The sequence below is a fragment of the Cricetulus griseus genome, chromosome 6 (genome assembly GCF_003668045.3).
Source record: "Cricetulus griseus strain 17A/GY chromosome 6, alternate assembly CriGri-PICRH-1.0, whole genome shotgun sequence".
Lineage (NCBI taxonomy): Eukaryota > Metazoa > Chordata > Mammalia > Rodentia > Cricetidae > Cricetulus > Cricetulus griseus.
The window spans coordinates 25,158,488-25,185,855 of record NC_048599.1 but is presented as its reverse complement, the minus strand read 5'-3'; the positions used below and the strand labels follow the sequence as shown (position 1 = coordinate 25,185,855).

The 27,368-nt window shown below is 40.8% G+C and overlaps 1 protein-coding gene across 8 annotated transcripts in view; it reads left to right on the top strand.

The window, feature by feature from the left end:
• The window catches only part of Cbfa2t2 (CBFA2/RUNX1 partner transcriptional co-repressor 2), a 109,760-nt gene that overhangs the window by 15,149 nt on the left and 67,243 nt on the right, over positions 1 to 27,368 (top strand). Inside the window, exon 2 of one of the 8 annotated variants that reach the window (XM_027421435.2) lies at positions 15,532 to 15,625. The exons of the other annotated variants lie outside the window; for them this stretch is intronic. The gene's annotated coding sequence lies outside the window, so the exon portion shown is untranslated. The remainder of the gene's footprint in view (positions 1 to 15,531; positions 15,626 to 27,368) is intronic. 8 annotated transcript variants of the gene reach the window in all.

The following is a 27,368-nucleotide window of genomic DNA, read 5'->3' as shown; positions in this document are numbered from 1 at the left end:
CCAAATAAACACACAGAGATTTATATTAATTATAAAGTGTTTGGCTGATGGCTTGGGCTTCTTACTGGCTAGCTCTCTCTTAATTATTAACCCATAAATATTAATCTATATATTTCTACATGGCCTTATCTTCTCAGTAGCTACATGGAGTCTCCCTGGAAGCTCGTTTCTGCCTCCTCTCACCAGGATTCCCCTCTGGTAGCTCCGCCAATACTTCCTGCCTCGCTACTGGCTAAGTGTTTTATTCATCAACCAATAAGAGAAACATATTTACATATTCTCCATCAAGCTGGTATCAAATCCCAGGGGTCTGCCTGTTCCCTCCTTCTCAGCGCACTCATCACACCAGCATTTTTTGTTGGTATTAAATGCTTTACCAACTGAGCCATCTTTCCAGTGATGGGGGATGTCCTTCTGTATGTATGTTTCTCATATTGGTTGATGAGTAAAACACTGTTTGGCCAATGAGGCAGGAAGATAGGTGGGACTAAGGACGAGGAGAATTCTGGGAAAGGTAGGCAGAGTGAGCCCACCAAAGAGAGGAGCCATGTAAGGACCAGGAAGGATGAATCAGGTGTTTTTCAGCAAGATAAGACCACGTGGAAATACATAGATTAGTAGAAATGGGTTAATTAAGACAGAGCTAGCCAATAAGAAGCCCTAGTCACTGGCCAATTAATATAGCATCTGTGTGTGTATTTGGGGCTGAGAAGGGTGGCGGGACCTGGTGGGAAAAGAAAAATCCACCAATACCAGAACCTGATTTATCTTTGTAAAAGAGTTGTGTGGGTGGTGGTGGTGGTGGTGGTGGTGGTGGTGGGTGGGAGCCCCTGTGTGTATGGGGGTTCCAAGGTTGGAAGAGAATATTAGGTATTCTGCTTTTATCACACTTTATACTAGTCCCTTCAGACATGGTGTCTCACTGAACCCAAAGGTAGCCTGGTGACTGGCAGGGCCTCAGTGATCCTCCTCTTTGTCACCAATACACAGCCATACCCTCTCCTTTTGTTTTGTTTGTCTATTTTGAGTCAGGGTTTCACTGTAGCCATGACAATCCTAAAATATGGTATGTAGACCAGACTGGCCTCTAACTCGTAGAGATCTGCCTGCCTCTGCCTCCTTGAGTGCAGGAGGTATTAAAGTCATGCACTACCAAGCCCATTGGGGGACTATTTTTAATTCTTTGTATTCTTAAAAATAACCTAGCAAATGTCTCATAGATGCTTAAAATAAATAATCATGGTTGTGTCATTCCTTTGGTGTCGGTGTAGTGGTACATAAAGTGATAGCCACGTCATGCAGTGGTGGCACACACCTTTAATCCCAGCACTTGGGAGGCAGAGGCAGGTGGATCAATTGGAAAATAAAGTGTTTCTTTTTCAGTTCTGGAGATCAAATCTAGGACTTTATACTTGGTAAAGATGATCTAAAACCAAGTTACATGTCCAATCCTTGGTTTGTTAAAATAGGGCCTCACTGTGTAGATCTAGCTGTCCTGGTATTAGCTGTGTTGCTCAGCCCCTTTTTGGGGGTGGGGGTGGGGGTGGGGTTGGAGACCTTGGACCAGGCTGGCTGGGATTAAAGCTGAGCCACCACCTGGCAGGCCTCTTTTTTTTTTTAGATTCATTTATTTTATGTTTGTGGGAGTTTTGCTTTCATGCCATTACATTGCCTGCCTGGTGCCCTTGGAGTTCAGAAGAGGGTGCCAGATCCCTTGGAACTGGGGTTACAGGTAGTTGTGAGCCAAAATGTGGGTGCTAGAAATGGAACCTGGGTTCTCTGCAAGAGCAGAACGATTTTAACTGCTGAAACATCTCTCCAGACCCTTTTCCCTGGCCCCCCCACCTCGTATTTCAAGACAGGGTTTCTCTGTGTAGCTTTGGAGCCTGTCCTGGAACTAGCTCTGTACACCAGGCTGGCTTGGAACTCACAGAGATCTGCCTACCTCTGCCTCTCAAGCGCTGGCTTATTTTTTTAAAGCTTTTTTAGGTAGGGTTTCATTATGTTGCCTATGCAGGCCTGGAGCTGCTAGACCCAAGCAGTCTTTTCTGCCTCATGCTCTAGAGTTCAGAATACAGGTTTGAGCTACCATGTCTGTTTTTAAAACTATTATGTGTATGGATGTTTTGCCCATATGTGTGTGTCTGTGCACCATATTTGTGCAATGCCCGTAAGGGTCAGAAGAGGGCAGTGTATTCCCTAGAACTGGAGATGCAGATAAGTGTGGGTGCTGGGGATTGAATTCTGGTCCTGGAAGAGCAGCCAGTGTTCTTAACTGCTGAGACAGCTGTCCAGGTTCTATAATCTTTTGTTTCAGGGAGGATCTTGAATTCCCTATCCTGTCAGAGTTTCCTGAATGTTGGGGTTGCAGGCGTCCAATACCATGTCTGGTTTCATTATTCTTTATTATATATTTCTTCCTCCTTCTTCTCCCTACTCTTTTTTTTTTTTTTTTTTTTTGCTCCAGAATTACAGCAGTCCTTCTGTCTCAGTCTTCCAAGTACTAGGATGACAGAGGTATACCACCAGGACTGATTTCATGCCTGTTTCTCTCTCATTGGAAATAGGCTGCTTACATAATATGTAGTATAGTTAAGGACAAAGAATCACTGTACTTATGTGCCTATTCATGACCTGATTGTTGGAAGCATCATAAAAATTTCTATGGGTCTTTCAGGAAAGTAAAGATGGTTTTTGTTTTGTTTTTTTTTCAGGATAGGGTTTGTCTTTATGGCCCTGACTGTCCTGGAGCTTGTTCTGTAGATCAGGCTGGCCTGGAGCTCATAGATCCACCTGCCTCTGCCTCCCAAGTGCTGAGACTAAAGTTGTTTACCACCATGCCTGGCTTAAAGATTTTTTTTTTTTAAATAGGGTGTAATAGGGATGAATTAAAGGTTTGGGGTATAGCTTAATCACGGAGCACTTGACTAGCATGGGTGCTGACATTCTTGGTCCAGTCCTTAGAACTGCTTCAGAAAAGATGGAATTGAGAGCAATGATTTTTAGGGACTGTCAGGGTGTAATGTTTTATAAACACTTGTTTTGAAGGAAGGGTATGATTTCACAGCTAAGCTGGGGGATGATGGAAATGTCACAGCAGACTGATGGGGGCCATAGTTCAGGTATGTATAGTGTTTTTAACAAAGCCTGGAGGTGGGAAAGAACCAGAGACGCCTGCAGAATAGCTACCGTTGTCATTTAAACCAGAGTGCATCTGAGACTGTTAGAGGAGATCCTTTTCACCTTGTATTTGATTATTTTGAAAGGTATTTTTCTTGAACTGTTGCCCCGTTATTATAAAAAGAGATTCTGTTGTAGTTCCACATCGAAACTGCTTCATTCTTCATTCCTTCTGGGCCTTCCTAATAATGTCTGGAGTTACATTGGACTTCATGTGTTCCTGTGCAGAACAAAAGCACATGATCATTGAAGCCTGTAGCATAAATGAGAGGCTTGTGCGGGTGGTGTGAAAGGAGCTCTCCCAGCCTCACATGCCTGGGTGGGCGAGCTACACTAATAGCTCCCAGCAGTTCTGAATCAGACATTGTGGAGCCAGGAGTCTAGCATTTGGAATTCCATTGCCTGTGCTAAGGGTCTGTCTTTTATCCTCCAAACCACCATTTGTTAAATGGCAGTGGACCTGTTGACAAGAGGGGGAAGACTGGCAAAGATCAAGTTAAAAGGAGGAAAAAGTTCAAAGGTAGGAAAATAAGACGAAGGGTTTAGTCATGTCTTTACCTCCCCTCCCAGCCCCACCTCCCTTTGGAGACAGGATCTCAATATGTAGCCCTGGCTGGCCTGCAACTAGTAGACCAGGTTGACCTGGAATTCAAGAGATGTTCAGCCTGCCTCTGGGCCGACAATGTAGGTTACCACTCTGGCTTTTTTTTTTTTTTTTTTTTTTAATCCATCTGTTAATTATTTAATTTTAGGATTTTGGTAATTCATTACACAGAATTTCATTCCTGAAAGCTAGGGCTTGTGTGTGTGTGTGTGTGTGTGTGTGTGTGTGTGTTGTCTTTAATCCCAGCACTTGGGAGGCAGAGGCAGGTGGGTCTCTGTGAGTTCGAGGCCAGCCTGGTCTACAAGATCGAGTGTCCAGACCGGCTCCAAAGCTACACAGAGAATCCCTGTCTCGAAAAACCAAAACAAAAAACCAAACAAACAAAAAACAACATTTCAAAGCATGTTGAACCAAGGTTGATTCTCTGTGAGAAGACCAATGAGAGGACAGAGGCCATGTCTCTGTCATATTTTGGTTGTTTTTTAGTTAAATGAGCCAGAACAGTCTTCACTTTAGCTTTTATAAAAGTGGACAGGCAGGGTGGAGATGGGTGGGTGGATACTGTGAGTAGTGTGCTATAGATTGATAAAATAGTGAGTTACCTGCTACCACCTTCTAATTTATGCTGCCTTCTTTTTTTCAAGGATTCCTTTCAGTTTTAAACCCATTGTTTTCACTGTCCATAGATGTTGTCCATTTGGCTTGTTTTCCTGTGTTTTCAGATCTAGGTGTTTCTAATTGCATGGATTTTTCAGGGATGCAGTGATTTTTACTGGTGCTTTCTTCTGAAGCCTTTCTTTCTTGCATACACTTTTATATTCTTTTTTTAAGATTTTATTTATTTATTTATTTATTATATATACAACATTCTGCTTCCATGTATATCTGCACACCAGAAGAGGACACCACATCTCATAACAGATGGTTGTGCGCCACCATGTGTTTCTGGGAATTGAACTCAGGACTTCTGGAAGAGCAGTCACCTTTATATTCTTTATCTTGAAAAAATAAGAGATATATGGCCAAGGATGAAGCTAGGTTCGTAGAATGCATGACCACCATCTACAATGCCCAGGATTTGATCTCCGGCACCACATAAACTGAGTGAGGTATTGTGTATCTGCGTTATATTCTGAGGACAGCTTAGAGTCCATGGCTTAAAACTTGTAATCGACTCACAATAAACTATATATTTCAAGTGTATAAGTGGGTCTAGGGAGATGCCATAGTGGTTAGTTTTCACTGTGTAACTCTAGCTTGTTTGGAGTTAGCGATGTTGTACAAGCTGACTCTCCCACCCCCATTATCTATATTGTTTATGTGTATGGGTGTTTGTGCACCACTTGCATGCTTTTCGTCCTTGGAAACCAGAAGAGGGTATTGCATCCCTCTGGAACTAGAGTTGAAAATAGTTTATGAGGCCGTGGTGGTGCATGTCTTTAGTCCCAGTACTCGGGAGGCAGAGGCGGGCCGAACTCTGTGAGTTGAGGCCAGCCTGGTCTACAGAGATACACAGAGAAACCCTATCACGGGAAAAAAAAAAAGAGAATAGTTTATGTGGGTGCTGGGACTTGAACCTGGGCCTATAGAAGAGCAGTTAGGGCTTTTTTTTTTTTTAAATCATTTTTTTATTCTAAAAACAGTCTTTCTTATTTTACATACCAATCCCATTTCCCACTCCCTCCCCTCCTCCTGCTGCCCTCTCTTTTCCCCATTCCTTCCCCTACCCTCTCCTTAGAGAGGGTAAGGCTTCCATGGGAGTCAAGGAACTCTGGCACCTTACTTTGAGGCGCAGTCAGTGCTCTTACTCACTGATTCTTCTTCATCCCAGCCCTCTCCTGCCTTATGTATTTTTTAAATTGTTTTAGGGGTTCTTGTATTTTGAGGCTGGGTCTCACCAAGTAACTTGGCAAATAGAACAAGCTGGCCTCAAATTCACAGATCTAGTTTCATCTTTACACGTGCTTCGATTAAAGGCATGCATTACCATGTCTGGCTTTAAATTTTTATTTATTCATTTTAATTTTAAAAATGTATTTTAGGCCAGGCATTGTGGTTCATCCCTTTGATCCCAGCACTTAGGAAGCAGATTCAGAGGATCTTTGTGAGTTTGAGACCAGTTTGGTCTACATAATGAGTTCCAGGGCATTGTAGAAAAGCCCTGTTTCAAAGATAATCTAAATAAATAAGTAAATATAATACACACAACAAATAAATTGTATGTGTAGTTGTTTTGTCTGCATACCATGTTAGTGTCTGGTACCAAGGAGGCCAGGAGAGGGTGTTGTGTCCTTTGAGACTGGAGTTAGAAAGTTTTTAGATACCATGTGGGTACTGGGGTTTGAAACTGGGTCCTTTGAAAGAGTAGCCAGTACTCTTAATTCTTGAGACATCTTTCCAGTCCCTCAATTTTTAATTGTTTTTATTTACTTTTTATTTTATTATTATTTTTGTTTATTTTTAGAGACAGGGTTTCTCTTAGTAACCCTGGCTGTCCTGGAACTCCATCTGTAGACCAGGCTGGCCTCCAATTCAAGGATCTGCTGCCTCTGCCTCCCAAGTGCTGGGATTAAACGCATGAGCCACCAATGCCTGGTATGCCTCAGAATTCATCTGTCTATCCACCTACCTCCCTCTCTCCCTCCCTACCTAATCTATCTAGTTTCTTGAGATAGGGTTTCTCTATGTAAATCTGGTTGTCCTAGAATTTGCTCTATAGATTAGACTGACCTCAAATTCACCTTGATCTGAATGCCTCTGCCTCCCTAGTGGCAGGATTAAAGGCATGCACCATCGCTGCCTGGCCTGAACTTTTATTTTTAATTATGTGGGTTTATGTATGGAGTGCAGTGCCCACAGAGGCCAGAAGAGGATGTTGGATTCCCTGAGGCTAGACTAGAGTTACAAGCCACTGGGAACTCCCTGAGTGGATACTGGGAACCAAATTCTGCAAGAGCACCAAGTGCAACCCCCCCCCCAAAAAAAAAAAAAACAGGGTTTCTCTGTGGCTTTGGAGGCTGTCCTGGAACTAGCTCTTGTAGACCAGGCTGGTCTCGAACTCACAGAGATCCGCCTGCCTCTGCCTGTCGAGTGCTGGGATTAAAGGCGTGCACCACCGGTGGCGCCAAGTTCTCTTAACCTAAGTCATCTCTCATTTCTGTTTTTGTTTTGAGACTTCTTAGGGTTGCCTTTGAACTCACTATTTAGCTGAAGATGACCTTGATGTACTTAATTACTTGAGTTCTGGAATTACAAGTTTATGTATGTCATTCCACCCTCCCAGTCTCTCATCCCAACCTCTTTTGTTTATTTACTTATTTAACTTATTGAGACAGTCTCTCTAAGCTGCTCACTAGTCTTGAACTCACCATATTGTCCAGGATAGCTTTGACCTTGGGATACTCCTGCCTCAGCTTTCCACATAGCTTACACTGTCACCAGCCCAGGTCTCTTAAGTCTTTAGACATAGCTTTCAGAAGTCTTTGGAAACTATTTGCTTTCTGATATAAGGAGTTTGATTCTTTTCTCTCCCTTGTGGGGAGGGCACCATTCTTCTTAACAAGTTGCTTTTATTGGGAAATAATATTTAGAAATCATAATGTTCATGCTAGAACTTACTATATAGATAAGTTGGCCTTAAACTTGCCCTGGTAGCCGGGCTGTGGTGGCACACACCTTTAACTTGGGAGGCAGAGAGAGGCAGGTGGATCTCTGTAACAATAAATCTTTCTGCCAAGCCACCCGAGCCCCACTGCCACAATAAGGTCCCAAGTAACACAGAGAGACTTATATTAGGTACAGTGCTGCTGGCCAATGACTAGGATTTCTTACTAATCTTTATTAATCTATATATTTTATAAAGACTTATCTGATCAAGGACGCCGGCGGCATGCATCCTCTCTTGTCTCAATCACATGGCGGCCATGTCCCTTTCCTACATTTCCCAGAATCCTCCTTCTCTCCTAGTCTCACCTAACTTGCTCCCCCTATTGGCCAACGGTGCTTTATTTGTCAACCAGTAAGACAAACATATACGCAGAAGTACCTCTTCCTCATCAGATCTCTATGAATTCCAGGACAGCCTGGTCTACAGGGTGAGTTCCAGGACAGCTAGCGCTACACAGAAAAGCCCTATCTTGGAAAAACAAACAACAACAACAACAAAACTTGAGTGCTCTTCCTGCTTCAGCCTCTTGACTGTTGCTGGGATTACAGGCACAGTTTAAGAGAACTGTCCTTTTCCTTTGTTAGAAGCTAAACATTAAAACAAAAAACTAAACATTAAAACAAACAAAACATAAAACATTTGAGGGCTGGAGAGATGGCTCAGTGTTTAAGAGCATGACTGCTCTTCCAGAGGACTCGGGTTCAAATCCCAGCCCCCACATGGAGCTCACAACTGTCGTAAGTACACCTGTGTGAGTACACCCTCACACAGACAAACATAAAAATAAATAATAAGAAAGAAAACTAACTAACCAAAAAACCCTAAACATGTATTATATTATCTACTTTCTGTGGGTCTTAGTTCCAATGGGTCATAATCTTGTACTGAGGACTGGAGAGATGGCTCAGTGGTTAAAGAGTACTTGTTGCTCTTTCAGAGGACCCAGGTTCTATTCCCAGTCTCCTCTTGTTGGCTTATAACTATTTGTAAACTCCAGTTCCAGAGTATCTGATACCCTCTTGATCTCTGAAGGCACCAGCCACTCATAAACATTAAACAAGCAATCAAATAAATAAAAAGATTCCTTACTTATATAGTGACAAGAAATTGGCAAGAAATCTTAATTCCTTGTCAGGTGGTTCTAGAGGTGCTTGAATATTTCCATGACTTGGTAGTTCTCCAGAATGAGTAATTTAGAATAACCCCTTGATTCCCTTTTCCCTCCCTCCCTCCCTCCCTTTCTCCCTTCCCTCTTCCTCCTTTCCTTCTCTCCTTTCCTTACTTTGCTAGGATCAGTAAATACTAAGCAGTGTGGTGTGACTGTTGCCCAGGCTGGATTTGAACTCCCAGATTTACACAATGTAGTCCCAAGTAGCTGGGACTACAGTTGTGTGCCCCTGCATCCTGCTTAAGTAGTCTAGTCTTGATTAATTTCTTACTTGATAATATTGTATAGTACTCTGGGTAAGAATTCAGACATGCCGCTGACACCAGTCAAAAGTTAATATATTTGTTTTTTACTTTCCTTGCAACACCAAGATAATAATGTTTACCAAATGTGTTCTGCCTTATTGACTCTTTGTAACAATCAAGGAAATAAGGGTAGTCCTTGATACTCATTGCTTAAAATAAAATCTTGCTACTGCATCAGTTAGTGTTTCTGCCCACTGCCTCTGGGGGGTGATGGCGAGTCTTCCTTTCTTGTAAAATGTCATGCTTGTAGGCTTCATTTATCCAAAGTATGGTAGAGGCGAAAGGAAGGCATATCTATTTGATTATGTATGTGAAGGATCTTCATTCATTTTGTTTGTTTTTCCAGACAGGGTTTCTCCGTGTAGCTGTCCTGGAACTCACTCTGTAGACCAGGCTGGCCTCAAACTCATGGAGATCCACCTGCCTCTGCCTCCCAAATGCTTAGATTAAAGGCCTTTGCCACCACTGCCTGGCTTAGATCTTCATTCTTAATGCATGTTCTTGTAAATGTTATGTAGCATATATGTTCATGTAATATGACCTGGGAAGAAGACAAAACCCCTCCTCCATTTTAATCTTTAGTCTAAAAAAATATCCACAGGAAATTTAAAAAGTATACAGAGAAGCTTAAGACCCTTCACCCATTTTTTACCCAGTGGTAAGATTGTGTATAATAACTGGTACATTGTCAGCTTTCAGATACCAGTTTTCATGCAGCAGAAATTGATAAGCATTGTCTTGTATTAGCTCTTGGGAAGTGCTAAGGATTAAACTTGTTAGTCGTGTGGATCTATCTTCTTGTCTAGAGTCTCAAAATAATTATGTCAATTTTACTGTATTCTTCAGTTTTGAAACAAACTTACATACAGTTCTAAATGTTAATCATGGGGAGCCTCACATTCGTGTTTGCTTGGTTTTAAAGCTCTTTTTGTAACTTGTCTTCATCTTTCACTTACAGTCTTTGCAGCACCAGAACCGTGTTGTCTGCATTGTCTTAATTTCATCACGTGCCATTTTTGCAGAGCACCCAGTCTGGATCTGGGAGGCAGCTTGTGTGAATCATTTACATATATTTCTGCTTATTCCCAAAACTAATTTGCAGCTTTTTATTTTTGATCCAATTATACACTTAAAATGTGTTTACAATTTATTTTATGAAGACTTTTGTCTCATAGGGTTTAAAAACCAGTCCAAAGACCAGAAGTTATTAAACAATAGCAAAAACCTACACAATATGTAGGACTTTAAATGGTGATTGTTAAACATTTGATTGTCCCCCAAAATGTGAGTCTGTGTGCTCATGTATGACTATACATTTATTCTATTAGTGACTGAAATAAATAAGTTTTGCACATTATTCTTCCTGTTATTCTCAGCCGTAAACAAATTACATGCATTTAACAAGTTAATGTTAGATTGGCCAGGAGCCACTAGGAGGCGTGTACTTAGTGACATCAGCTGGCAAAGTGCCCTGATAGCAGAGAGGGTGGAAGGGGTAGTGGAGAGAGAGGAAACAGGAGGGAGGGAGGGAGGGAGGGAGGGAGGGAGAGAGGGAGAGACTGACTGTATGTATCTGGGGATTCTGGCAAGGTGAAGAGCTGGTCTGTTTGGCAGGACCTTCCCATCTGGGATCCATCTGTGTTTCCCTGGAATGGGACAGGCAGCTCTAGTCAGTGAGAAATCGCAGATGTGAGAGAGCTGACACATGTCCAGCTAATGAAAGGAGGAGGAAGGCTGGTCTGCGATTGGGCTTTGAAGATTAGGGGGAGAAAAGAGAGCTTTTTAATACCTATTTCAAGTAGATTTGGTATATTTACGCGTCTGGAGTTTTTAATTTGGACATTCAGGGTAAGTGTACATTTTAATTTAGTTCTGGGTGATAAAGTGCACAATTCTGCCATTCCAAAGCTTTTTGCTTATCTCGAATTGTGTGTTTATGGATATTCTGTGGGTTTAGTCCTGGTTTCATTTTGATGCTTCATTTGGTTTTATGTTTCTATTTAATTTTTCATTGCCACCTTTGCATTTTTGAATGGAAAGTTTAGTTAAAATCAGATGTAGTTCATAATTCTACAGTTAGAAAAGTAGTCCTACAAATACTTCTTTAAGCTCTCCCATATTGAATACTTCTGGCATATTCTGAGGGAATTGCTTTTTCTTAAGTTATGTATAAAAGCAGTGAAGTTATGTATAAAGAGAAGACTGCTACAATGCTCTTTTCCATTGTCAGATTTTATTTCAAAGTAATCAGACATGTAACTAAAAGAGATTGCAGCAAAGCTAGTGTCCTCTCTGCATTTTATTTACATCTTGTTATGTTTTGCTCCTATACTATTTTTCTATGACTGAAATAACATCAAATCAGACTTGAATTGTGAATTGGAGTGCTCAGGAGTGTGCTCACAACACACACACACACACACACACACACACACCCCTCTTCAACCCCTACTATGTTCTGGAGTCTTTGTCAGTTTTGATGCCTATTGGTTATTTATATAGTGTTACTAATTTTTGAAAGACTTCCCAATCAGCCCCCTACATGTAGAACCTGAGTTTAGTATATACTGTATATATAGGTTTTATTTCTTAGTTTTCTCATCTTGTGCAATCTGCTGCTCTGAGCCCCATTTGGTTTGTTTGCTTTCCTGCCTGCAGCTCCCTTTTTTCTCTTTCTCAACTGGATCTTACTATGTATCTAGGTACACCAGGCTAGCCTCCCACTCACAGAGATCCACCCTCCTCTGTCTCCCTAAAGGCATGTGCCACCACAGCCAGCTGACTCCCAATTTGTGACGGTAGTGGGGAAATGTGTCCAGAGCCTTTCCAGCACATGGAAGGCAGCTTAAAAATTTTTGAGGTATTTATTTATTTATTTATTTATTTATTTTTGTTGTTGTGGCAGGTTCCTAAACCCTTTTCACTTCCATATTGAGCTATAACTGTATCTGGTCTAACTTGTGATTTCAGGGTATTATTTTGACTGCATGTGTATCTGTACCACACAGATGCCTGATGCCCACAGAGGCCAGAAAAGATCCCCTAGAACTGGAGTTATAGATGGTTGTCAGCTGCATTGTGGGTGCTGGGAATTGAACCCAGGTCCATCTCTTCAGACCCTGCACCCACCTTTTAGATAGTTTGTATTTGTTGTGGTGTATGTCATCTTTGCTAAGCCTTTCTATGACTATAGAGTTTGGAAAGCATTCTGAGTATAAAATGCAAATGTAATAAATATTCCCTTTAACTGCACCAGAATAGAAGACCTTTGAAAAGTCAACTTATCCAAGTGAAGTATTGATTGTATTACTTTGAAAGAGCATGCTTATTTAAAAAATATTTTCTTTTCTTTTTTTTGAATTAGAAAGAAGATTGTTTTACATGTCAAACCCAGTTAGTTCCCTCTCCCTCCTTCCTTATCACCCCCCAACTAAAACTCTACCTATCACCTACCCCTCAAAAATATTTTTATGTTTATTTGTCTATTGCTGTTTTTTCTATCCATTGTGTGGGTTCCAGGAATCAAATTTAGGTCATGTCAGGCTTGGCTGCAAAGGGCCTTTACCCACTGAGCCATCTCACTAGTCGTCACTATTTAAATTGTACCTGGCTCCCCCAAAATTCTATGACATGACAAATGGGAGCTTTTAAAATAACATTTCTTTTTAAATAATTTTTAGTATTTTAGGTGTATGAGTGTTTTGGCCGCATATATATGCACCACCTGCAAGCCTGTGTTCATGGAAGTCAAAAGAGGGCATGGGATCCCCTGGAATTAGAGTTGCAGATGGCTGTGTGCCACTCTGTGTCTTGCTTCTTCAGAAGAGTATCCAGAGTTCTTAACTTCTGAGCCATCACTCTACTCCCCAATAACTTTTATTCAGTAAAGTTCTTCAGCTTTATATCACCTGAGCATTTTAAGGAAACTGTAGTGCTTTTTGTTTGTTTAATTAAAGACTGGGTGTCTCAGTATCCCTCAGTAGCTGGAATTTGCTTTGTAGGCTCTCTTGGCCTCAGACTTGTAGCAATACCCTGTGTGCCTACTGGGTTAGGAGAACAGGCATGCACCTGGCTGTAATGCACTGTAATGCAGCATAATGCTCACATTCTCTTCTCTCTAAAAAATGGAGTTTTACCTCCATTTCCCTCAAGTAGTAAGAACTTTTTAAATGGATTTTGTTTGTTTGCTTGTTTTGTTTTTTCGTTTTTCAAGATAGGGTTGCTCTGTGTATCACTGGTAGCCCTGGCTCTCTGTAGACCAGGCTAGCCTCGGACTCAGAGATTTGCCTGCCTCTGCCTCCCAAGCTCTGGGATTAAAGGTGTGTGCCACCATCATGCCCAGCTTTAAATGGATCTTTTTAGAAATTTCTTTAATGTTAAATTGACTGAATTTGTAGAACAAATTTAGGAAGTTTTGATAGGTGCAGTGGACAGCAGCTGAGACTTGTTTGACTATTTGAGAGGCTATAATGTAACATCAAATTTACATGGTCCTCCTTCAGTGAGCAGTATTGTATCTTTAGGACCTATGTTCTTGAAGATGAATGGGGAGAAAAGGACTTAATGCTGAAAGTGTAGTGTAGGCTGTAGTCTGATATGGGAGAGCCTAAAAAGGTTTATTTTTTAAAATTATTACTGCTATATGTCCATTCTGGCAATAATGTTTCATATTTTGAGGCTCAGGATTTCATCTAAGACCTTGTGCATGCTAAAAAAGCATGTGTTCTATCAGCTATTAGTGGCTAAGTTCCTAGCCCTCAGGAATACATTGGTCCAGGTTTGGCATAGAACTATGTATGTAGCCCAGCCAGGTCTTAAACTAACAGTAATTTTCCAGTCAGCCTCCCAAATGCTTGGATAACAGGTTATTTTATCACATCTGACTAATATAATAATCCATGGACCCCAAATAAAAGTGTTTGATTAACAGTCCTGATTGGGTGAGATGAGGCCCTGAGTTCCGTGTTCGCTTGTGGGTGGGAGTCCCACCTAAGGCTCAGCAGTTAAAATCAAAACCAGGCCCAGTGGTACTTGCTGTCAATTCTAGAACTCCAGGAATCACAAACAGGAGGATCTCTATGAGTTCAAGGCCAGCTTGATCTACAAGTCAAGTTCCAGGATGCCCTTTGAAAAGAAAGACCCTGTTTCAAAACAAATAAACCAATAAGATTATACCTTTTTTTTTTTTTTAAGATTTGTTACCTTTTATGTGTGGGCACATGAGTGAATCAAGTGTGCACTTGCACAGGCCCTATGGAGGTGTAGTGGGGGGTATGCCCCTTGGAACAGGAGTTAGAGGTGTTTGTGAACTGCCTAGTGGGTTGGTTGCAGGGTTCTTTGGTAGAGCAGTAAGCACTCTTTAACTACTGAGCCATCTCTCCAACCCATAACCAAAAAAAATCTTTTGAGTTAAATATTACTGAGGAAAGTCATAGTATTTTCTGTGGACTGAGAAAGCCCCATATGTGGAAACCAGAGGACAGCTTGCAGGAGTCAGTTTCTTCTTCCACAATGAGGGTTTCAGAGATTAAGCTAAGATTGCTAGGCTCTTTACCTCCAAGTCATATTGGTGGGCCCAGGGAAGGTTCTCTTTATTTTTAACTTTCATTGATTCTTCGTGGATTTCACGTCATTCATTCTGACCCCACTTACCTCTCTGCCCCCTCAAATCTGACTTCTGCCATTGCAGCCTTTTCCCCATACCAAGGTTCTTTATTTTTGTATAATCTTATTAAATGCATTATTATATCTTAAGCTGAGGGAATGAATGGTCATCGGTAGAGCATTGCCCAGTCATGTGCTAGTTTCAGTCTCCAGCAAGGTGCATGTATGAGGAAGGGGAGAGAATCCTCCCTGGCCCCATAGTTTTTAATAACCAGTGGCTGAGCTTAGAATGGTATTCTGGATTTCCAGAATATTCGTCGTACTGTCTTATTTTGTCTATCTACCTATTTATTTATTTATTTGACAGGGTCTCACTGTGTAGCCTGGCTAGCCTGGAATTTACAGAGACCCTCTTGTTATTAATTCTGGTTTCTGGGATTAAAAGGTGTATACCACAACACCCAACATTTTACAAATTCTTTATTTTATTTTTGAGACAGGGTTTTTCTGTGTGCAGCCCTGGCTGTCCTGGAACTCACAAAGATCCTCTGCCTCCCAAGTGCTGGGAGTAAAGGTGATTATATGTGTTCATGATATCTTGAAGTTATTTGGAATTTTTTCTTAGTATTTTCTGATAAGGTTTTGCCGAGTTGTCCAAGCTGGCCATGCTTTCACAGGTCCTGGGATTTCAGATGTGAACCACCATACCTAGTTTTGATATTTTGGGGGGGTAGACAGGGGAAGATGTTAAGACAGGAACTCAGTGCTAGTATTTGAATTCCTTCCCAGGTAGCTATGGAGTACTTGAATGGATTTAGAGGATCCTCATGTCTGCACCTCCCAATGCTGTGATTATAGATGTGGGTGTGAACCGTTGTGCCCAGTTTAGGCTTTTTTGTATATAAATACATATAATTATTATTATTATTATTATTTTTGGTTGTGAACCCAGCCTTTAACAACTGAACCATCTCTCTAGCCCAGACTTTTTTTTTATTTAAAGGTGAGATCGTAGAGGAGATAAATTAAGAATGCACAAAATCAATAAGTTCTAGAAGTCATTGCCAACAGAGGGAATCAAATCCTTTGGAGAGGAGGTAACATTTGATTTGGAATCCTTGTGCTTTATTGGGGGAATGATGGGCAGATAGAAATATACTAGTTTCAGACTGACTGCTCTTCCAGAGGTCCTGAGTTCAATTCCCAGCAACCACATGGTGGCTCACAACCATCTATAATGAGATCTGGTACCCTCTTCTGACTAGCATGCAGGCAGAACACTGTATACATAATAATAAATAAAATCTTTAAAAGAAAGAAAGAAACTAATTTCAATCCCCAGCAAGGTGCTTGCATGGGGAGGGGGGGAAGAAAGTTCTCCCTGGCCCAGATTTCAGTACCTTAATTTTATCAATTGCATAGTTACACTAGTTTTTTTCTTCTATATTTTTGATTGGGATGGGGGGATCTTATGATCTAGACTGGTCTTGAACTCATTATGTAGCCAAGGCTGGTCTTTAGCTCCTAATCTTCCTGATTACTCACAGCTGCTGAGATTACAAGTATGTGCCACCATACTCAGTAGTATGGTATGCGTTTTTGTTGTTTCTTTTAATTTTATTATTATTATTATTATTATTATTATTATTATTATTATTATTATTATGTGCATTGGTGTTTTGCCTGCATGTATATCTTGTGTGAGGGTGTTGAATCATGGAGTTACCGACAGTTGTGAGCTGCCTTGTGGGGGTACTAGGAATTGAACCAGGGTCCTCTAGAAGATCAGTTAGTGCTCTTAACTGCTGAGCCATCTCTCCAGCTTCAACTTTTATTTTTAAATTATGTGTATATATCTTTGTGGGAGCATCAGCATGTGAGTGCAGGTGCCCAAAGAGGTCAAAAGTGTTGAAACCCTTGTAGCTTGTGTTACAGGTGGTTGTGAGTCACCAGATACGTCCAAAGAACTGAATTTGGTCCTCTGGAAGTCTCTTAACTGTTTAATGTTCTCCGGTGCCTTTGCTGTGTTTGAAATCTATCCCTTTCTATTGCTATCTTTCAGATCCAAGCACAGTTGTTTGATTGTAAGGCATTTAGCAAAATACATACGTATTTTTCCCCTTGAATTTGTGGTTTATTTCTGCTCCAAGTTCAAATCAATAAATAAAGGAATTAATAGTGGTTGTGTCTTAAAGAAAAAAAAAACTGCTAACTGGGTTTTACATAGAGTTACTGACTGATGGACTGGAAAATTTTTTAAAGATTTATTTATTTATTATGTATACAGTATTCTGTCTGCATATATTCCTGCAGCTCAGAAGAGGGCACCAGATCTCATTACAGATGGTTGTGAGTTGCCATGTGGTTTCTGGGAATTGAACTCAGGTCCTCTGGAAGAGCAGTGAGTGCTCTTAACCTCTGAGCCATTTCTCCAACCCCGACAGTTAACTTTTAAGAACTATGTGATTAACTGGGCCTGGTAGTGCAGGCAGGCCTATACTACTGGCTTCTCAGTAGAATCAAAAGTTCAAAGCCTAGCAGGACTACAGAGTAGGTTCAAGGTCAGCCTGGGCAATTTAGTGAGACTTTGTCTCAAAATGAATAAAAAGTGTCTATGGAGACTGTAGTAAAAATGCATGTATTAGGTCCTAGGTTCAAGCCATAGCACCAGTAAAATAGTCAGCCACAGGTCCTGAGTGTGTAAAGGCCCTGTGTTTAGTACCCAGCAATCAAAGTGTACACACACACACACACACACACACACACACACACACACACACACACACACTTTGTTTTGACAGATTTATTCGAGGAAATTGAAAATGCATATGGGTCTGGTTTTCTAAAGCAAGCACTCCCCATCCCTAGGACTTTTTGTGCTTAGTTTAAAGCAACCATTAGTGAAAATGCTGTTTTCTTCCCATCCTGAGCAGCTTGTTAGCAAGGTGGGGTACAGTTCTGTGTAAAACATGGATACATGCTACCTGCAGTGACATCTCATAGCTGGAGCTAAAATGTAAGTGGAGTATGTGTTTTCTTTTTTCTTTGTTTGTTAGAAATAGGTTCTCCTGTAGCCCAGGCTGGCCTTGACCTCTGTATAGCTGAGGATAGCTTTGATCTTCTGATCCTCCTGCTTCTACCTCCTGCCTCTACCAAGTACTGGGATTACAATCATGTAGTACAATGCCTAGATTTAGACAATTTTCACTTGATTGTGTTAAGAAAAATGAAGAAAGAAAATTAGTGTTAAGAAAAATGAAGAAAGAAAATTAGTGTATGTAGGCTTTAGCATTAGATTAGGTTGTGTAACCATGAGCGTTGATTCTAACATCCTCTAAGCCTGTTTCTTCAACTGTAAAATTGTAGTAAAATGAGTTTTAAGCATTAAATTAATATATGCTACATGAATACTTAATAAAGTTTATCTTCCTGTGTAATTTGTCTTTGCCCTTCCAACATTGATAAGTCATAGTAATGAAAAAAGTTTAATTGGAATCTGAATGTTTTTTAATATGTCTCTTTTCAGATTGATGGAACTACCTCTGCTTCCTTAACTAATTCTTGTCACAAGAGAGAGGGGTTCAGTACAGAATGTAGTAGCCTTAAAAACTCAAACCTGTTGCTGTGTGTGTGGCAAGCTGTTTAGGGACCTTGCCTTACTTTGCTGGAAGAGCTGGGGGATGGGCCACTTCGAGGGTGACAGATGTGTCCTCTGCTCCCAGCACCAGGTGCAGCCATTGTTGTGGCTGGTCTCTTCATCCCTCCTGTCTGTTACTCTGCTCTTTGTAGCTCATTGTTTCTGTAGGAAATTAGCATTAAATCCATCTGAAACCCCATGTCCCTCAACTGCAGGTGACTGTTACTGGCCCCAGCTGCCACCCTTGCGCTTGATTACTTCCATATGGGCTGTGCAAAGAAGTAGTAGTCATTTATTGATTTTCACCACAAGCCCCCGCCTCAAACCATAATAACCTGAAATCTATTAGGCCCCCAATAGGCTGTAACTCAGTTGGCAAGTACAACTGTGATGAACATTTTACAAGCAAAACTAATTATGTCCTTTTTCTTCCTTCTTAGTCACCTCCTTCCTAAATATCAGATGGAGAAAAACCCGAGTTGTCATAGTGCAGTAGTAATTTGAACTGGCTGCTTCTGAGTAGTCGAGCTTGAAGAGTTTGGATGGACTTGTCTGGAAAATTATAGCCACTATTTTAAATACTTTAATCATACCTATAGTGTTCAAGCAAGCCACGGTATAATAGGTCCTTAGGGTGGAGATGTTCCTGAAGGGACACAAATTTTTATCACCTGTTTCATAAAATTATTTGGGGTGTTCAGTAAATTTAAAAAAAGGGGGGGACACCTAGTTTAAAAGGTTGCTTGAAAATTATATGCAATCAGTATTAGCTAAATCCTTGTGTTTTGTATTTATTTCCTTGTTTGTACTGTGGTTCTAGTTTACCTCAGATACTGCAGTAAGATGGTTAATGTCCTAGACTTCTTCCTTTATCATGAAATTTGTGTGTTTCATTCTGGGCCTTGTTATGAATTGATTGTAGTGAGCATAGTGACACATCCCTGAGATCCCAGTTTTTACAAGCCTGGAGGGTCTCAGCCATGAGGCCAGCCTCACACAGTAAGTTCAAGTCTAGCCTACCTGTCAAAACAAGATCTCAAAGAAAATTTGTTAAAAGGTGAATTGGATTTAAAGCCCTAAATCCAATTTTAAGGACAGTATGAAGTTGCTTTTGGCTTCCAATGCTTATGTTGATTTTTGACAAAGTTAACACCACACCAATGAAGAGTATCCTAATAGCCTGTAGTTTCACAGCCCTTGAAGTCAAGTTGGCTGACCTGACCTAGTAGATTTTATCACCAAATCCTTAGTTTGTAATATTATAACTCAGATTAATAAGCCATTTAAAGTGACAGTTTCATTACTTCAAAGTTAGTTTGTGAAATGGGGAATATAGGACCATTTCTGTTGAGGATATATCTTTTTACTTCTTTTTTCCCCCTGTTTTCTTTCTTTTGGAGTTTAAAGAGGTTTAGGATTTGAAAAACTCTTGGTAACCGGCACTTTACCTGGCAACTTCTCTGAAGGTGAGCCTCCAGGTAAAGTGGGGTGAACCTAGAATAGTTTTTTTTTTTTTTTTTTTTTTTTGGTTTCGAGACAGGGTTTCCCTGTGGCTTTGGAGGCTGTCCTGGAACTAGCTCTTGTAGACCAGACTGGTCTCGAACTCTCAGAGATCCGCCTGCCTCTGCCTCCTGAGTGCTGGGATTAAAGGTGTGCGCCACCAACGCCCAGTTTAGGTTAGTGTTTTGAGAGCTTTGAAATCTGCTTCTTCATTTTGGGGTTTTGTTTGTTTTGAGACAGGGTCTCACTATGTTGCTCTGGCTATCCTGGAACTTATCTTCAAGGCTAGGTTGGCCTTGAACTCATAGAAATCTTCCTGCTTCTCTGTGTCCTCCAGAATGCTGGGATTAAAGGCGTGAACCACCATGTCTGGTTTTTGCTTCATTGTAAGCATAAGAAAGATGGAAAGATTTAGAGATATCAGGTGTCTTACTGTTCTACTGCTGTGAAGAGACACCATGACTACAGCAACTCTTAGAAAACATTTAATTGGGCCTTGCTTACAGTTTCAGAGGGTTATTCCATTGTCACTATGTTGGGGAGCATGGGTGCTGGATCTGATATAGACTTTTGTTTTTAAGGTTTATTTATTATGTATACAGTGTCCCTGCAGGCCAGAAGAGGACACCAGATCTCACCTCAGATGGTTGTGAGCCATCATGTGGTTGCTGGGAATTGAACTCAGGATCCCTGGAAAGAGCAGCTAGTGTTCTTAACCACTGAGCCATCTCTCTAGCCCCTGGTGTGGACTTTTAAAACCTTAAAGCCCACCCCCAGTGTCACACTTCCTTTAACAAGGCCACACCTACCAATCTTTTTCAAGTAGTGCCACTACTAATCATTCAAATATATGGTCCTATGGGGGCATTCTTACTCTAACCGCCACATCAGGGAAGAGAAAGAGTGGCATTTGAAACTGGGTCTTCTGCTCATAGAGTTGGTGTACATTCATTTGCAATTTGGAACTAGAATAAACAGTTGGGACAGTTGTAAGTACAATATTGGTGTAGCTATTACTACTTAAAAACTGTCAGAAGACAGGCATAGGGGTACATGCCTTTAATCCGAATTGAACCATGCTCCTCTAGAAGAGCAGCCAATATTCTTAACTGCTGAACCATCTCTCCAGCCCCTTATAAAAATTTAGAGGTTAATTTATTTATGTATTTTATGCATTTGGGTATTTTGTCTGCATTTATGAATACCAGAAAAGGGCATTGAATCCCATGAGACTACAGTTAGAGACAGTTGTGAGCCACCATGTGGATGCTGGGAATTTAACGATAGATCTCTAGAAGAGCAACCTTACCCCTTAATTGCTGAGCTATCTCTCCAGTCCTCTGATCAGTCAAGCAATCAATTAATTAATCTTTGGCTTTTCAAAACAGGGTTTCTTTGTGTAGCCATGGCTGTCCTGGAACTAACTCTGTAGACCATGCTGGCCTGGAACTCACAAGGGTTCTGGGAATATGATTCTCATCCTTGTACTTTTTCAACAGGCACTTGACTGACTGAGCTAGTTCCTCAGTACTAAAATTAATTTTTTGAAATACTATGTAGCTATGTATGATGTGTTATACCTATAACCCAACACTCAAGAAGCTAAGGGAGTAAGGCTGCCATGAATTTGAGGTTCACCTGGGCTAGAGGTCCCATTTCTAATAAAAATTAATAAATGAAGATCCACTTGCCTTTGCCTCCCCAGGGCTGGCTTTTGTTTCTTGTTTAATTTCATTTTTTGAGGTTCTCACTGTATATAGCCTTGGCTGGCCTGGAATTCACAAAAATCTGCTGCTTCTGCCTCCTGAGAGCTCAAAGATGCTACCATGCCTTGCCCATGATTTAAAGTGTGGTGGGCATTTTGAGTTTTCAAAATGAAGTTAGACAAATAAACTTGGATACTGTACACCCATATTTTATTAGACACTTGGGATGGCAAAATTACTTCTGAAATATTTCTGGCAATCTCATTTTCATTTTTATCTGTAGGACAAAAAAATATAAACTTTTTTTCTTTCAGTAGACCATATGGTGTTTGCACAGACTGCTTATGTGAGGTGGCTGTGTTATTTTTCTTTCAGGATAAAATGCTTTACCTGATGCCAATGTTCTGAAACATTTATTTTTCTAGTCATTAGTATGTGCAGTAATTATTCTAATCATTCTGTTTTTCTTTGCTCCTCTCACACCTCCTTAGGGTGTCATGTATTCTAGGCTAGCCTAAAACTTTCTCAAGCTTAGAATGACTTTGAATTTCTGATCTTCCTCTTTCTACCTTTTGAGTACTAAGATTACAGTTCTGTACCACACACATAATTTTGAGTTACTAAGGGTCTAACCCAGGGCTCCCTTCATTTTAGGCTTAGCACTACCAGATAAACCATTGCCCCCCCCCCAAAAAAAAAAGAGCTCTTGGCTGTTCTTGTTTTTGAGACAATCTTACTGTGTGTCCCTGGCTGACCTGGAACTCACTATGTGGATTAAACTGACTTTGAACTCAGAGATTCATATTCCTCACCCTCATGAATGCTAGGATTAAAGGTAAGACATGCCCTATCATTCTTAGCCTATAATTTCTTTTCTTTTTTTCTTCTGGATTCTACAGTTAATGTGATTCTATAGTTTGTGTAGTGCTTAACCCTAATTTTATATGAGCTTTTTAATTTTTTAAAAAGATTTTATTTATTTATTATGTAATTATGTATACAGTCTTCTGCCTGCATGCCAGCAGAGGGCACAAGATCTCATTTAAGGTGGTTGTGAGCCACCATGTGGTTGCTGGGAATTGAACTCAGGACCTCTGGAAAAACAGTCAGTGGCCCTTAATCGCTGAGCCATCTCTGCAGCCCCAAGCTTTTTAATTTTTAAAGTTGTCTTTTTGGGTCAGTGATACGGCTCAGTGAATAAGGACAACTGCCATACCTGACCAACCTCAGTTCAATCCCTGGGATCCACATGGTACAAAGAGAAAACCAGTTCCAGAAGAAGGTGTTGCAACTGAGTCACCATATGGGTGTTGGAAACCAAACTTGGATCGTCTGCAGGAACAGCAAGTGTCAGTGAGCCATCTCTGAAGCTCCCAAAGATCTCCTTTTGCAATAATAGTAACTATGGTACTTACATGTTTACTCAGATGGCATAGGTGGCTATTTGCTCTGCCAAAGTGCTCATCTACCTTCCATTTATGTTGCTTGGATTCAGTCCCTGCTATATTATAGGCTCATATTTACATTGTGCTTTTAATCTGGAAAAGCTTTTTATCCCCATAAAGGCCCCTCAGGGGCAGGAAGTAAAAGCTAGGTGTAATGTTTTTATAGAGGTGAAACCTGAGACCACATCATTCTGCTATCATTTTAGTTCTTAGATAAGGTCTTTTTCCATAGTTGGACTGCAAAGAGTGCTTTCCAATAGGAAGAACCTCCTTCAGTTATGTGGATAGACCTGAGTGCTGCCTGAGGAGGCACCCTACCAGGAGTGCCTACTGGCACGAAGGCAGCATGGTTGCTGGTCATAGAGCTAACAGTCTGACATCTGCAAGCTACAGCTGTACTGTTTTGCTACAGTCTGTCTATATTTCTGCTTGCATTTGTGAAGAATCACAGAATCTGGAAGACTGTAAGTTAACCATTCCAAACTTGGAAGTTTGCTGTGTGTGGGGGAGTATTCTGTACTCTGGAGAGCTGTCCATGAAATCTCATAGTTGATACTGTTCTCTCAGTTCATTTATTGCCATCTTTAGTTTGTCATTCCTATGCCAGTTTTAGTTTAATGCCAGAATAAGATTGAGCTATCATGATAGATGAATTGAGTGGGTGCTAATTGTGTCACCGGAGTGTCTGCCACAATTTTCTCTACCTCATTTGGTTCTTCTATTCTTTAGTTTGTTTTGGTAAACATATAATACTTGGTTACATTTCAGGTATTACTGAGCAGGGTTGCTTGTTGACCTCTCTGCTATCCCACTTAACACAGGCTCTCAGTAACTAACCCATCCTGAGTCCTGGCCTCCTATTCATGGTGACATTCTTCCTGCCCCATTCTCCCAAGTGCCACGATTAAAGGTGTGAACCATCATTCCAGGCGGTGTGGTTTGTTTATTTATGCTTTAGAGACAAGATTGTGTCTTGTGTACCTCTGGTTGCTTGGTAACCAAGCAACTCTGCAGTCACACTGAGCTCTGGGCAGGCCTCCTGTTACTTTCTGATTACTGGAATTACAGGCATGTGCCAGTACATTGGGTTTATCAGTCCTGGAGATTGAACCCAGGACTTTGTGCTACTAAAGATGTATTCTACCAACTGAGCCATATTCCAGGTGTAGTGTATTTGTTAACTATATTTTAAGGCATATCTGTTGCTACTTCTAAAACCAGCCCATTAATTTGTTAAGGGTGAGAAGCCCTTTTGATTGTCAGGGAGGACATAACTGGGCTCTTTTATGTCATCAGTGTCATTTCTCTTAAATTCCTAGTCAAAATGTACAAACTTCTGCTTGCATTTGTGAAGAATCACAGAATCTGGAAGACTGTAAGTTAACCATTCCAAACTTGGAAGTTTGCTGTGTGTGTGGGAGTATTCTGTGGAATCTTACAATAATTTTCTCTTTGTTGTTGTTTTGTTTTTGAGACAGGTTCTCCTAATTAGCTCTGGTTGTCCTGGAACTCACACTGTAGATCAGCCTGGCCTAGAACTTAGAGAGATCTGCCTGCATCAGCCTCCCAAGTGCTAGGATTAAAGGCGTGCACCTCTCGTTTTGGATTTCTTTTGTTACTAGTTCTAGGCTCTAAGTACACCACAACTATCAACAACAACCATGCAATCCTGAATAACATTATTTCTGTCCTTCAGTTTTTGGTTAAGTGGTAAAGAATTGGATATGGTTCTGTACACCTGTTGTCCCAGCACTTGGGAGGTAGAGGCAATATACTTACTAGCTAGAGGTTCAAAGCCGGGCTCAGGTATATAGGCTAGCATTAGGTAACATAAGAACCAATAAATAAAGGAAAAAAGAAAACTATCTTCTTGTTTGTATTTCTTTTTGAGACAGCCTTTCTTGCTGTCCTGGAATGAATTCTGTAGATCAGGCTGGCTTTGGTACTCAAGAGATCTTCCTGCCTCCGCTTCTTGAGTGTTAGGATTAAAAAGGTGTGCACTACCGAGAATTATTTCTAAGGCAATTTATGTATGATTGAGCCATTTTTCATTGAGTAATGAGTCTTTTTTTTTTTTTTGTAGTAGTAGTAGTATTTCAGTTTTTTAAATAGCCCTCTCCCCAGTAGTCACATTGAAGTCAGATCTATGGAAAAAGACAATTTGAGCCTAAAGTTTAATGTGGAAATAAGATAAACTGTTTCTACATATTTGTTGAAAGAACCATTGTTGACAGTGGGCGTTTCTTAAAGAACTCCTGTATTCACTAGTACTGCCCCCCCCACTCTCCCCTTAGTCATCTTATTGCAAGCTTTCAGAGTTGCTGTAGTGTGCAGTGTTCCATGGCTGGTGTAAAAACTCCCTGCTTGTAATGCCTAGAGCTGTCATCCAAGGAGACCAAACACATGGCACTACACTGCATTTCCAGATGTCCTTCCCTCTGTTTGGGTGACTTGGAGCTAAGAGAAGGGTGTTTGCTCTTGAATAGGAGAAAAAAAAAAACATTCCTTGGCATAAGGCCCACCCTGGCACCATTCCCACATCTGCTGTTCATTAGAAGTGAATGCTGGTCAGTCAGGATGTCAGGGTGCTGGTCTGATTATCAGGCCCAGGCTTCAAGAAGAAATAGGGCAGGAAAATAAAGGGTGACTCAGCTAGGTCTGCAGAGAACCTGGAAGACCCTTTCATACCGTGGTACATTCCTGAGTGCTTTCCATGTATTAATCAAAATGTCTGCCATATAGAAACTGCCCTTAGAAAGGAAGGAGGGGGAGTGCCGTAGAAAAAAACTTTTTTTTCAAGACAGGGTTTCTCTGTGGCTTTGGAGGCTGTCCTGAAACTAGCTTTTGTAAACCAGGCTGGTCTCGAACTCACAGAGATCTGCCTGCCTCTGACTCCCGAGTGCTAGGATTAAAGATGTGCATTGTTTACATTAATATTAATATCTTGGACTATATCACCCCTCCCTAAAATATAGAGGTGTTCTTGAATTTTAAATTTTTTCTTTTTATAAAACTGGTAGTTATAGTGAAAAAGTTGCAAAACATTAAATTTTCTTGTTTATTTAAAGTTGGATGTGTAGGAGGTTACTTACTGTGATTGAAAATTTTTTTTACTCTTTACTATTTGGGGGGCCTGCCACCTCACCCCCAAATAAATACACAGACTTATTCTTACTTATGAATACCCAGCATTAGCTTGGCTTATGTCTAACCAGCTTTTCTCAACTTAAATCCCGTCTACCTTTTGCCTTGGGGCTTTTACCTTTCTCTATCTATTCTATATACATTTCTTTCCTTCTTACTCCGTGGTTGATTGTGTGGATGGGTGACTGGTCCCTGGCATCCTCTTCTTTTCTCTCTCCTTTTCCTTTCTTCTATTTATTCTCTCTGCCTGGTAGCTCCACTTATCCCTCTCCTGCCTAGCTGTTGGCCATTCAGCTCTTTATTAGATCAATCAGGTGTTTAGGCAGGCAAAGTAACACAACTTCACAGAGTTAAACAAATGCAACATAAAAGAATGCAACATATCTTTGCATCATTAAACAAATATTCCACAACACAAACAATCTAACACATCTTAAAATAACATTCCACAACAAGTTCAGTGCCACAGCCCGTTAATTCAGCACCCCCAGTGCAGGAGGCTTAACTGTGATGAGCATGAGGCCAGCCTGGGCTACATGAAACCCTGTCTCCAAAAACGTTAAAATAAAAAGAGGGTTTAGGATTATCTAGTAGGACCTGGATTTACCTTTAAAAAAAGGAAAGCAGCCAGGGGTGGTGATGCTTGTGTGCCTTTGATCCTAGCACTCAGGCAGAGGCAGGTTGACTTCGTAGTTCAAGTCCAGCCTGGTCCACAGATCAAGTTCCATGACAGCCACGGCTACACAAAGAAACCCTGTCAAAAAACCAAAAAAGAAAAAGAAAGAAAGAAAGAAAGAAAAAAAAAAAAACCCCGAGATACTTAAGAGTACTCTTTGCATGTAAATAAAAAGCAAATGTGTTTGATATTCTGACTGGACTTGACCATAGTGATGAGGGCAATTGTAGTTCTGAACCTAGCTCTTTGGGTTCTTAGGACCTGAGGAACAGAGGCCAACCTTAGGAAACAAGAAAGCACAGTGGTGGATTTAGGGAACTGTGATGTGAAGTTTTCAGTGTTCTTCATTATGTAGTTGCTGATAGGAATGCTCAGCATTTGGTAGGTCTCTGTTTGAGGGGGTTTTGGTTGTTGGATGTTACTGTTATTTGAAGAAAATATTTCCTGAAGTCATGGGTGTGGCATGGATATTGGAATGAAGGTGTATTATGAGTGTACACATTCATGGTTTTCTTCATTGGCTGCTTTTTTCTTTTGGTTTTTTGAGACAGGGTTTCTCTGTGTAGCTTTGAAGCCTGTCCTGGAACTCTCTCTTAGACATGCTGGTCTCAAACTCACTGAGATCTGCCTTTATCTACCTCCAGAGTGCTGGGAATTAAAGGCATGTGTCACCTCCAATTGGCCCCTTTTCCTTTTTTAACTTAATTTTATTTTTGCAATAGGGTCTCATTA